The sequence below is a fragment of the Ornithodoros turicata genome, chromosome 2 (genome assembly GCF_037126465.1).
Source record: "Ornithodoros turicata isolate Travis chromosome 2, ASM3712646v1, whole genome shotgun sequence".
NCBI classification, from domain to species: domain Eukaryota; kingdom Metazoa; phylum Arthropoda; class Arachnida; order Ixodida; family Argasidae; genus Ornithodoros; species Ornithodoros turicata.
The window spans coordinates 90,203,881-90,215,563 of record NC_088202.1 but is presented as its reverse complement, the minus strand read 5'-3'; the positions used below and the strand labels follow the sequence as shown (position 1 = coordinate 90,215,563).

At 44.6% G+C, this 11,683-nt stretch overlaps 1 long non-coding RNA gene across 1 annotated transcript; it reads right to left on the bottom strand.

The window, feature by feature from the left end:
• Window positions 1-761: 761 nt before the first annotated feature.
• LOC135385749 (uncharacterized) lies at window positions 762-11,537 on the bottom strand. Its single transcript, XR_010420488.1, has 3 exons — window positions 11,431-11,537; window positions 3,161-3,313; window positions 762-1,219 (listed from the first exon to the last, which is right to left on the bottom strand). It is a non-coding gene; the product is annotated as an uncharacterized LOC135385749 (long non-coding RNA).
• Window positions 11,538-11,683: the final 146 nt, after the last annotated feature.

Here is an 11,683-nt window from a genome sequence, read left to right as displayed (position 1 = left end):
AAATTAATGTTATATTTGACGAATATATCTGACAGCACGAAATTCGTTTTTGTTTTCGGGCTTATGCGCGCAGCTTCCAGACTATTCAAATATATTCGGTTTCGAAGAGCAATGGCTTCGATTCGAAATACCAATATAGTATTCCACATTCGATTCGAATCGAATACACAAGTATTCGATTCAGTATTCGAAAAAATCCTAATAATAAGGGTGTTTCTAAACGACGACAAAAGTTCGGGAACATTAGCCGTATTAGTTCATAAATATGATTGTGTTACATAACTGATTGAATTGAGTTACATAATTAATAGTTCATTCGTTCCCTTCCTCCAGGGAAACAGCAGAGGCTCATTATTCGCAGTGTTCTTCATATGCATAGCATTTGGTGCGTTGTAAGTAGAAATGAGCATCAATGTTTTCCACCCATCAAATAACGTTGGTGTTTGTTACAAAAACACCTCGGCAAGATCATTTATTCCGCACAGGTTTTAATCTTCGTTTACAAACTCGACGGGCGCAACACATGCGCGCCGTGCCCCGCGCATGACTTGTACCAGGATGCCCGTGTACGACGATGTTCATGTACCGAGATGTCAATGTACCAGAATGTCCTGTATCGAAACATCCGTATACCATGCAAACCAGTGTCCCTTGTTTGAGTCTAACGCAATATTCTGCAGTGACCTTGTACCCTGCAGTGGCGGAAACCAAGGGGCTGCACTCATGAGGCACCTCCTTCCTGTAGACCCCGAATATAACACTGCAAAGTTCACAATTTTTATTACTTGAGAATATGAAAGCACATGTACAGGATTTCGATTTCTTCCCTTTTCACGAAACAGAAAAGGAAGAAGGTTCTCTTTATTCACAGACTTGATATACGCAGGTGAAAACGGGTTCTGACATTCTAGATCTGAAATGGTTCTCTTCTACGTGACGAAGGATGTAAGACGAGTTTGGAAGTATGCACCGAAATACTGACATATTTAGACAAAATCGGAGTCGGAATTAGAAGTGGAGGGTGATGAAGAAGAGGATGGCGAGAAGGTCCCCCTTATCCTTTGTAAAGCAGCCGATGCCCCACTGGAGACTGTCTGTCCAGCGTTGCTCGCCCAATTCCGGAATGTGTTGGCCGCTTCCTGCACCCGGTTGGGGAACTCGCTCGCTGCTTGTTGCACTTGGCTAGGGAACTGGCTGGCTGCCTGTTGCACCTGTGAGCCTAGAAGAGGGTATGGGAAACCATAGGTGGACGAGGAAAAAGCACCATTTTAATTCATTCAGCCAGAATTTCACCACAATCGTAAAAGAGCACCTTTTCTAAAGACCAGGGCCCGCTTGCAAAAAAGTTGTTCATTCTCAATAGTCTTGGCAGCACTTTTTGCTGAATGCTGCATGCCCTGTCAAGGCTATTGAGGATGAATTTGTCTCGTACTCAACTCTTATGCGAACGGCTCCTGCAATGCAGGACCTCGTTGACATTCATTGTCGAGGCGAGGTGAGGTGTGGAGAAGAAAATTCTGGAGATGGAGAAGCCTTCGCAAAGGCTATCGTGGTATATGTATAGTTGTGGAGTGAGATAACACGTTCCTAAAATAACTGCCGAAATCCTCCGATTTTCTTGAGCGTAAAATGTGCCTGAATTCCAGAGTGCTTTGCACCGTGCCAAATATCGTGGAATAATCCACGACGGGACGTAGCTCATATATCAGACGACACGCACCGAACGACCGGATTGTCACAGTGTGCCGCACATGAAGAATCGTGAGAAATTATACTGCCTATAATTCAAATTTCGGACTAAATAACTGTCTGGTAAATAAAATGTGGATGGAGCCTCAAATGCAAAGTCGGGGACAGCGGCCGTTTTCCCCATAATCACCAGCTTCAGTCTCTTCTGGGGGAAACACGTTAGTGTTTCTACGCCTTCTTATGGCGCTGTGTGTCTCGCAGTGCAGGGTTGTTTCGTTTTAATGTATTATTAAAAGCAGGGTGTCGAACCGAAACGTTTTTCGTTCCGGTTTTCGTTCCGGTTACATCATAAACGATCCGGTACCGGTTCTGCTCCGGAGCAAAAGAATAACGGTTCATACCGGTTTTTAACCGGTTCCGCTTCTACTAGGAATATTCATCTCCACACACACAAAAAAAAATCAATGTTACAAAATGTAAACCCGTTTATTCCGCATACCCGGTATTTAATATTAATAGACAGCTGGGAAACTGGTAGCTCCTGGTTCCTGTAGGTTACTGTCTGTCCAAATGGGCTTTCTCCTTTCTTGAAGCACATGCTACAACCGGACTTGTTTGTCGTGATGTCATACGTAAAGCACTTTCTTGCTGGGTTGGAGCGATCGCGCCCCATCCGAATGTCTGTTGCTACTGTCTAGCCAGCAAGCGCCACCGCACGAGTAGGACGCAAATCGAGGGACACCTTCACTCACAAACGCGCTCGACGGCTCCGTTTTATTTTCTTCGTGTCCTGTCCACAAAAGAGTTGCCACTTCGCACGGGCTTGCCCTCGCGTATACGTAAAGGTATTCACCTTAGCTGTTCTCCAACAAGGGACGCGTTGCGCGACATTATCGATAAAGAAGCAGTTCTGCAGCCCCCTTGGGTTACTGTTTAGTTGAGAAGAGTTGGCGGGGATCAAATTAAAACGAACACTACGGCACATTGCTAGAGAGTCACATGTACCTCTAAGTCTGTGTGCGTGCGCGATAAACCATTACAAAGGGAGCATAAGGGTCATAGTATACCGACATACATTCCACCGTAACCGTAACCCTCGTATAGTATCCGTGACATGACTTCAGAGCACAAGACGTCTGTTTCACTCGCCTATTCGTAGTCCAAACCGGCGAAGTTTTTTCTTGGACCGAAAACCGTTAAATATATTTTTCGGTTTCCCTCCTGAGCGAAAAAAAAAAAAACGTATACGGTTTCGATCCCGTTCCGGTTCGCACCAAAATAGCGTTTTTTTTCGGTTTTCGGTTCCGGTTTTCGGCTCGCTCCGACACCCTGATTAAAAGTCGATATTTTGGGTCACTCATATCTAAGTGCTTCAAGCTTTCTATATTTTGCGCCAACCACAACGCAGGGTCGTCTGACGCTATCAACCAGTGCGTACGCGCAGTATACAACTACAAGATAGATTATTTACCAAACCCGCTGAAAACGTCCAGCAATCCTCCTTGCCTCTTCTGCCTGACAAGAGGACTGTCAGCAGGGTGGGCGACAGTGAAGGCATACAAGGCTACAAGGATCGCTGCGATGCACACGGAACGACGCATGGTACTTGATTTACTTTATGCACCTGCAAAGGATTATTAGAGTTCATTGAGCACAGAGTTCCATCTCGCTGTTCCTGGAGCATCTTCGCTAAGACACAATCATTCACACGACGATTTCATAACACTTGGACAGCAAAAACGTTTCGTTCGATTCAGTCGACGAGGTTGATAAGTTGATAAGTAAATTTAAACAAAAAATATGGAGCAATTGAATTCGGCACCAGACGAATTCTGAAACTCGAAAAAAATAAAAAAATGAAAAAAATTACAAATAAACTATAAAAAATAGAAAGAATAGAAACGCGTCGTAACACACGCACCCACCAAAACGTAGTCTCGGGGCCCCAATTATATGCAAAGCGATAACCGACAGTGCACAGGACCTAATAAACGGATTCCAAAGAACACTGTGCAATAAAATTTACAAGCGCAGTCAGAGCTGCATCCTGGAGGGCCCCAAACACAAAACACCTTTGCAGTGTCAAAAAGTCGATGAGGTGGCAGCCTGCATCCTCTGGATCCCTTATAAAAGAATATGGACATCTGTATAGATGAGTCAGTGTTCCCCCACTCATCCACAGAAGTTTTATTGTCCTCTTTCACTTCAGTAATCATAGCTGATGCGGCTAAGGCAAGGAAGAAATAATATTCATGTATTTGGTGACGAATTCAATATCTTCCGTTTTTTTTTTATAATCAAACTCAAACTCGTGTATTTCTGTTTTGGGTACAGGGAGTGAAACATTTTTAAAGGTACTGTAAATGAGTAGAGCTGCAATCTCAGAAAATTTATTTATTGGCTAGCCTGAGCCATCAGTACTCTTACGTCACAACTTTAGTCCCAATTGCTCTCATATTTTTTTTTTATTAAAACGAAAAGTTACAGGCAACACTGTGTCGAAGTGGCCACCAAATGCGCTTTGCTCGTTAAGTACTAATTAATCAAAATCAAAACTACATTGCATGCGCATAACACTGTGTCCAAAACAAAAGAACTCTGCTACATGTCGGCCACGTAGTCATCGTGTAGCAAGCCAGGCTTAACGAACAGGGGATCATTTCCCACCAGACATCGCACCGAGCTGTTTTTCCGCAATTTTACTAGCAAATTAAAAATACCTGGCGTTCTCTGTCACACGTATAACTTGTTGTGCTGAGTTTACATGCAATAAGCTGTTAAACTATGCAGCCAACATAACCTGGCTGCCTGCTGTTATATATGGTACCTTTAAACCTCCATAGGCTTACAGTATTTCGGTATTACGACAATTACGATATTTCAAAAGCACATGAGAAAGGAAAACAGCATGTACAGGGGTCGGTCCTTCGAAGTCGTTTTCAAAATTGAACGGGCTTTTATTATATAGTTCACCACAGTTTTATCAATGTGAAAAGCAAACAGGAAAGAATCAGCCATTACTTTTAACTCCAACCTGTCGGCGGTTTTAGGGGTGTACGCCGAAAATAAATTCTCAAAAATAGAACATTAAAAAATCCACGCCCTCAAAGTAAACACTGCCAAAATAAATAATAGTTAGGCCTACAACGTTGTTTTTAATGCGACGCACAATTCGAACGTTTTCTATGAATATTTCTACCATTATTAATCATTTAATTGTCTTCTAATAAGAGCTGGGAAAGTCGAAATATCTGGCTTAAAAGTGCAGAAGACGACGCGCGTATGAAAACAGGAATAACAAGGGCCCGATCTCAAAGTTCACCGTCTCTAAACAAAGAAAATAATCGATTGCTTCGCAAGATGATATGCCGTGTTTAAAACCCCGATATCACTAATTAACCGCTCAGCTTCACGAGTTTGCGATGTCTGTGAAAGTCGTCTTAGCGAATGAACTGCTGGAAATAAATGTTTCGTGGTAAGTTGGTAATATCGACTATCGAGGCCTTCCCAAAGTACTACAGCCGTACTATTTTCCGATGCGGACGTAGGGGAGCTTCGGCCGTCCACCAATCAGAGAGGATTTATTTTGAAGCGTTGATTTCGTGAAGTGTATTTCTACGAGTTGATTTTGCCACCCTGGATATTGACAGAGTTTGTCTTTGGAAAGTTATTTTGAAAAGTGGATTTTTACATAATTTATTTTTCAATGTTTTATTTTGAAATGATTTCGGCGCCATCACGGTTTTAGTACTTTGATGTAGTCCTGTTTATGCTTGCAGAAGGAAAAACTAATGGTTTTCAGACGTCGGCTTAATTTTCGACAAATTTTCACGAACGTCTGATTTATTTATGCATCGCATATCCTGCACGAAGCTTTTCCCTCTACAACCAGACGCATTCTTGGTAGCCCAGTAAGTGAATCAGATGAGGGATCGCGTCCAGGCCTTTTCCTCGTCAGTAAAAGGGTCGAAGCAATTCCTTGACTATTCTCTCGGATGAGGAAGTTCTAAGGTGGCAGGAAGCCAACTACAGTATACGTAACTAGGCTGTCGCCGTCGAGATAACCCAACAGTGGAATTACGCTCGGATTTTGGCGGCTCCGACAGGTCATCCAAGCTCCATCCTTTCTTTCTTTCTTCTTCCCCCCCCCCCGGTGTTTGTTTGCTTTGGATAAGAACCGATAAAAACCTAACCGGATGGTTACCGGGTGGTATACGTGCAGCAATGCTGCAGATTTCCTGCCTTGATAAAAGGCATGCTTGCGTAACGTTTCCTTCAGGAAAAAAGAAGAAAGAAACACTATCACAACACATTTCAGATGATTCGTGAGAGGCAGTCGACGCCAATTCTGAATCCTACCAACCAAGACATTATTTTACGTGAATTGAACAGCTCCTAGCGGCGGTATACCAGGTTTTTAGAAATGTATGGGGAATATGATAAAAAAGTGAATGGGGAATCCGAGAAAGGCTGGAGGGTGTTGCGCCCCCTTGCACACTCTTTCTTTTTTCTCCTTTATTTTATTTTATTTTGATTTTTTCAGTGGAACAGCAAGTCGACCTCGCGTTTGACTGACCTTTCCTCTTTTTCTCCGAATAAACATGTATTGACCGCCTTTCTTTCGTTCATCATCCTAATTGACGATGACCACAAGGGCAAGATAACAGCGACGCCAGCATAATGACACAGTGCTGGGCGATGTTGGAAGCACTCGTGCCTGTTGGGTTCCAACGCTTCAGACACCTAAGGCGTTAGAGACGCCAACTCTGGAGTGGAGTACCGAGTAAGTGTTTGCTCATTCCTTTACACCTTGCTCCTATTTAACATTCTTATGGCATACACTAGCAAGCTATCTCCCTTTTCTGTTAATTGCTTCAAAGTAACTCGTCTGCAATCTCCTGGTTATTTACGCCTTGTTATCCGACCTTGGTGCCATCTAAAATAAGTTTCTATAAGATTTCGAGCATAGCCTCGTCAAGGACATTGCAACGAGGGAATACACGTGCAGAAAGAAAAGTCGTCTGACAACACCGTCATCCTATGACGCAAGTTGAGGTTACCCAATTCTTGGAGCAGTTCATATAAACGCAAACAGTGTACGTCATAATTAATTCCATCATATTCCTTTTCGCATTTTTTTACGGCTGGTTGCTGGCCTGAATGAGAGTGGAATGAAGTAGTATTAGACAACGGACATTTACGTACAGTGCTTATCGGCTCCGTGATCCTTTCATGTTTGTAATGTGCTTTGGGGCAGCGAACGGCACATCTCATCACAAGCAAAAGCCTCAAACTGCAGAGCTCTGCTAATTTTCTCCGTATTATTTTGTGTCATGTCACCACTGTCCTGGTTATCTAGACCTCTCTTATTATTACGTTGCTATGGACACATTCAGTCTAAGAAGGCCATTACCAGTCAACATCGACGGAAACATGACACGGAAAACTTTTAATTTTTCCGTGGAGCCCGAGGTGCCAGTCTTTGTTGAACACGGTTAGTTCCGTATTTTTTCCTCCGCTTTCTTCCTGAGGAAGAGGGAAGAAATAGCAACATTTGTGCGATTCAGCACTCCTCGAATGCTTCGCTTTTTTGTCCGGCCATTCAGAGCGTGTCAGTCACGCCTGTACAGATTCCGTCAGACTAAACCGTAACGCGCGTGCGCAGACGTCAGCGCCGAGGAACATCGACTGCATGAATTTGAGGCTATGCTGCAGCGCACATGCAGCACAGTCAGTGGTGAGCGTGAATTGGAAGCAAAGACTGGTTATAGGTGCGATGAGCGCCCAACCGAGCATGCTAAGCCGCTGTCATGTGGCTGTGTGTATCTCAGCGTCCCGTCTGATGTGTGTCGGACGCAGCTTCAAAACCAGGCCTCGTACTTGCGGGAAACTACCGAAGTCCAAGTGCACGACACCCGTATCCAGCACTTCAGCGCACCCGTACTGGGGAGCGGCCTGCGGCATTGGAAGGATAGTCTGTGCTTTGGGCCACGTTCTGTGTGATCTATGCCGACATCTGCCTCGAAGATTTCGTGAAAAAATAAAGCAAAAGCGCACAGCACAGATGGTACCGGGAAATAAACACACGCTGCTTTCCGGAGTCCTCATGCTAAGCACTCGGTCACTCGACCACTGATGGGCAAACGAAAGGAGACTATGAAAGGACACTCCATCACCTTTTTTCTGTTTGCGTGCTCTCGTGGATCGGCAAAAGCTGCGAGCACATGGAAGGCATGTGATTCGTTTATTTCATTATCTCACCTTATTTCGCAGTATTGTCTCCAAAGTTTCACTATTTCAAATCGTCTGCAGTAGAAGGGCAGTCCCTGTCGGTGGATCTCGACCTGAGGCTTAGGTATTCAATCTCCATTCACCGGATCGCTGGATTCTCCGCTTTTTGATGTCCGCAGCACTATCAGAGCCGTCGTTCTTCCACGATATCTCTTGCTTAGTCTCAGCCTATACGATTCGTAGTTTACTCTGGTGTATACAGTCATCACGCCGTGTGGGCATGTAATGTGTAGTGACCATATTCCAGATGGGTCTCGTTGTGGAGAGGTGCGGAATTGTGAGGTCCACGGGCTTTGGAAACGAAAGGAAATAACGAGTCATCGCTGCGCATAGCGGTGACGATTCCTTATTTCTTTGGAGCCCCAAGACACTCGGGAACCCAATTCTAAAACTCCCTTTTTGCTAGACGTGTCTGCGTGCAAGGGATCTGCTGGATCCGACGTGAAATTTTAGCACCAGCATGGGGCAATGATGTCCTTCTATATATCGCATCGTTCTAGAAGTCATTGAGGGGGTATACGGAGGGCACATACAACGTACAAAGTCATATTTGTGAGCAGCGTACTTTCTGGTGTATAACGCGCGCATTATACATTGTGACAAGTGCCCCGAACGCGCGATTCAACGATGCGCGTTATATCCTAAGGAGATGTAGTGGCCCTGGTTCAGTGGTCGTGAACACATTTGAGAATAACGTTGAGCTTAGTAAAAGGATCCTGCGAGCGAACTGCATGGTGTAATCATGACAGCATATATTCCTGAATTTGGGGTTCAGACACGGGGTCGAAAAAAACGTACTTGTTCTGTGTTCTATACGTTGTTTGTTTATTCGTGCAAAGTCTACATTTTCCGTGCGGTACCAGCGCCTCACCCTCGTTGTCCGCATGTATGCGTCGGTCATTTTTCAAATTCCGTTAATTTTCAGCAGGGCACGCCATGCACACGCCGCAAACACGGTATTTTCCTCCGAGCGATGTATCTTCCTCAATACGCTCCTGGTATTTGACTTCTTGTGGGTACTGCATTTGATGTAACTCATTATCTCATACAGAAGACATGTGGATGTCTCAAACCAGAAGGGAGATACTATGAACGCGCTCTCCAAATTGCTTCCTCGAGTAAGGCATCCAAAGAAGAACAGGAAGGAAGAAGACAAGAATGCGCTCTCAATATGCGGATGTCGCGATATCACGCGACGCAGACTTGGCAAAATACAAAGAAACAAAAGTGCAAGTGGACAACTCGCCACCAGTTATCAATACGCGCACATCACGTAGTAAATACGTATATCCTTCTTATCTATCAACCGTTACATCCGTCAATACGACGCACCCACCGCAGCAGCCCGTTTATATACCCCGTACTCACTTCCTACATCCGAGAGAAAGTAATGCGAGGAAACAGAAGCGTGACGGCATTATCCTTCACGGTATTTTCGCATGGTTAGCCGAGGTGCGCGTCTGCCACAGCCTTGGCTTTGATTCGGCGGCTCGGGATGTAAATGTAGGGCATATATCCTGAGGACAAAGGCGTATAATATTTACACTCTCGCTCTTCCGCACAAGGGCATTCAGAAATCAATTGGCGAACTTTGCTAGTTCATGAAAAAGCTAAAAGCTAAGGTGTACCGGCTCCGGAGATCGAACCTCTCGTATTTCCATAACGTCGGCCTCCGCCAGAAGTATGTGTACCTTGTTTCTGCGCATTAGGTGCCTTGCGTGTCGTCCACATTAGGTAGCCTCAGTTATTCATCTTTATGTGTGCTTCGGTGGGAAACATATGCGAAAGAGAATGGGTAGAGGATGTGCAAAATGAGTTCTGCATATTTGGAGCACGGTAGTTTAACAGGAGGCCAATGTGGTATAATTGTCGCACCTGGACTTTGTGTCAAAGAAAACTTCACCACTATAGAAAGTGCCACTACAAGTTACACATCTACACGCAAGTGCTAAAAATGCATCCTGTTGCAGTCACGCGTCCATATATATAATCCCGTGCATGTACGTCAATGAGGAAATCATTGGAGATCATTGGGTCCCGGCCTCTGTGGCTGGGCACTCTCGTCAGCATTCTGGTAGCCAGAATTAGCCTCCTTTTCGCGGCTGATGCTGTCCGTTACAGGAGCTCCAGCTCTTCTAGGGCTTTACTTCGGCTCCGGTAATAATAGTTAGTTATGTCCCAAATGCACATTGCGCGAGGCTCGCTTTCTCATTGGACACGTACAAGTAGTGAGTGCATATTCGCACCACGTGGGCCTAAGGCAAATTTAGTGGTTGCGTGCATCCTATCTATTCAGAGGCTGCAGAACTCTCTCGGTATACAATGGTATATGAGATGTTTCGTACCATGGAGTAATTTAGCTTTTGAATTTAGAATTACGTAACATGTCAATTTTTCGACATATGGCTTCCTTTAGTTGTATGATATGACCTGCCAATTTCCACGAACTCTTTGGCAGACTTCTTATGGTGTGTACAGTAGGAGGAGAACTACATACGTGACTATACCATCCTTCAAATCATAAGAGCGGCTATATTTGCGAGCATTCTTATTCCTAGTCAACATTTATGAATAGATGAGGAGCACAGAGAAGTACGGATTGCCTGTAACCACAGGGCCTTCTGAGGTACAGTTGTCGTATTCCGCCACCCTCCTTACGGGGGTCCCTCTCGTTGTGGTACAGATGAAAATGGAACGAGCCGGGTTTTACCGTCGCAAAGGCTTAGAGGAGTTGGTAGGTGTGCGACATACTATGCAAAATACAGAAGAAATAAAAAAGATCAATGCAAAGTCTCTTTTTTTTTCTTCAAAAGCAGGAATAAGCGCGTTGTTTACTATTTGCATTTCTCCCTTCATCTTGTGGACAATTGTCATCTTCCGAAGGATAATTCGAGTATTTATGTCGTAACCGATTTGTTTTGCGTTTTACCTAGTATATAGTTACGACTATAATTAGAGGAGAAATATCGTGCGGGTAAATTCCACGGTATGTCAAGACGCAGCATGCAGTAGGGAGGCAATGTCTTGGTGGTTCCTTCCTTTGATATAACGATCAGCAACATTTCAACAACAACAATAATATAGAGCATGCTCTGCCCTTATACAGGAGCACGTCACTTTGAATCCAATAAGGAAAAAGAGAGGGGGTGCACGTAGGTACCGGAGTCTCGCCCCTGAAGTAGCCGTATCATACAAAACCTGTATATCGTCATAATGCGGGTAAATATTTATTCCCTGAAATGAGGCAGCAACCGTTCGCGGCGTTAATGATACACCATCCTTCTTCCTGTCTGCCGTTTGTCCAGCGTGTTTCTGAACCCCGCTTCGTGCATGTTACGCAAAGCGGACACATACACAACGTAAAAGTTCAGGTTTTTAAAAAGATACCGCGTGACCCATTGTGCAGAATGTTGGAAGAAAGGCAAGTGGCAAACAAGAGCAGCAACTCACTTTTCACGATGAGGAGCAGGAGCAAGACCTGTTCGTGGCTGGAGGCTGATGGAGACAACTGCGTGAGTGTGCGACCATACAGCCCTTCGCCCTTCTTTCCTCCTCCTCTGTTGTGGTGTAAGACTTGTGACGTCTACAGTTGGGAGGAGGCGACAACGAGGAAGAAAAAAAAATATCCGTATCAGAGAGAAACAGACACGAATATCGCAATGAAAAAATGGCTAGGAAGCAAGCGAGCTGGTGAAGATGATGC